Consider the following 1,999-nt stretch of genomic DNA (forward strand, 5'->3'; position numbering starts at 1 on the left):
ACATAGAACCTGGACCCATCGTAGAGACGTTTAGTTCAAAAGAAAGGATCGTATCCTGATGGTAAGAATTATACTTTCGTGGAAATACAGCGCTATAGACTTCAATGCGGTAGAGTAGACGTTTTGTTTCTAATTTTTCTGGACCAAACCTCCGCTCCGACCCAACGATACAATGAATTTTTTCTGTTCATATTCATAAATAAAAAAGATTCGGAATCGCAATGCTACTATATGCGTCCAGAGGAGTATTTGGAATAATATTCTTCTATAATCCATTATTGCGGGGGGTCTTACTAACAGGGCTTCGCTGCACGGGACAGGTCTTCGTCGAAAAGCTAACTCCACCCGGCATTTTCATACCCTTTCTTTGGGTGGTATATCGCCTTTTAAAGTCTAAGAGGGTAGTAGGGGATCTATAGTAGGTAAGATAATTTGCCCTTTGATTTTGATTGAATATACTATTTTTCCGCCTTTACCACGCATTATTGTATGCGCTTCTAGAGAAGTATGTATGCAGGAAGTAAATTCTAACCGCTTTCTTTTGAATCCAATTTCAAATTAGATTAGAAAGATAGAAAGGCCATGAGGATGGGAAAATCAAAATAAAATCTTTTTAATTAGTTCTCCTTTTTGGAATTTTCTTATTATCCTTTCATTTTTTTTACAGAATATTTTTCAAACTAAAAATAAAAAATACAATACAATAGTCAATATTCCTTATAATAGATATACTTAATTATATCATAAGAATCTTAAGATATTTTTCGACTAGATAGAAATAGTAAATTTGAATTGAGACACCTATTCCATGACGGATTTAAACTTACCTTCTATTTTCGTGCCTTTAGTAGGCTTAGTATTTCCGGCAATTGCAATGACTTCTTTATTTCTTTATGTGCAAAAAAATAAGATTGTCTAGTATTTTTTAGTGTAAGTAATATAATATGGTAGGGTATGTGGCTTTTTCTACACACACTTTCTACACACAAATGAAAAACGGTTATGGATGCGGATATAGGCTACGAGCATAAATGCATGAATATGCAGAGCCAGGTATAGCGAGTTTTATTTTATTTATTTTAATTGAATCAACGAATATTTTTTGAATAGAAAGTCAATGTATCTAACCTATTATTTCACAGGAGTACTAGTTGCTGAAGGCGATTTCAGAATCAAAAAAAGTAAAGTCAAAATTATTTAGCTTATTCTCTCAATTTCAATCGACCGCTGCTGGATTTAGTATATCTAATATGAATTGGCGATCAGAACACATATGGGTAGAACTTCTAAAAGGTTCTCGAAAAAGGGGTAATTTTTTCTGGGCCTGTATTCTTTTTCTAGGTTCACTAGGATTCTTATCGGTTGGGATTTCCAGTTATCTTGGTAAGAATATTATATCTATACTTCCATCTCAAGAAATTCTTTTTTTTCCGCAGGGGGTCGTGATGTCTTTCTACGGAATCGCAGGCCTATTCATTAGCTCCTACTTGTGGTGTACTATTTTGTGGAATGTAGGTAGTGGTTATGACCGATTCGATAGAAAAGAGGGAATAGTGTGCATTTTTCGTTGGGGATTCCCTGGAATAAAACGTCGCGTCTTCCTTCGATTCCTTATGCGGGATATCCAATCAATTAGAATTCAGGTTAAAGAGGGTCTTTATCCTCGTCGTATTCTTTATATGGAAATCCGGGGCCAGGGGATCATTCCCCTTGACTCGTACTGATGATAAATTTTTTACTCCACGAGAAATTGAACAAAAGCTGCCGAATTGGCCTATTTCTTGCGCGTACCAATTGAAGTATTTTGAGGTATCTTTTTTGAACTGAGTTGAATGAAGAAAAGAAGAATTGGAAGAAGAAAAGTTTTCTCAACACAGGGAGGAAGTCCCTTCTAAATTGGATTTGTTATTGTAAGGGGATTTTTAAGTATTTATCTAAAGGAAGGAACAAACGAGGATAAGAGAAATTTGCTTTTAATTTTTTTTTATCCAAGTTAGAT

Source organism: Triticum urartu, unplaced genomic scaffold (assembly GCF_056163025.1).
Source record: "Triticum urartu cultivar PI428250 unplaced genomic scaffold, HENAU_Tu73 scaffold2, whole genome shotgun sequence".
Lineage (NCBI taxonomy): Eukaryota > Viridiplantae > Streptophyta > Magnoliopsida > Poales > Poaceae > Triticum > Triticum urartu.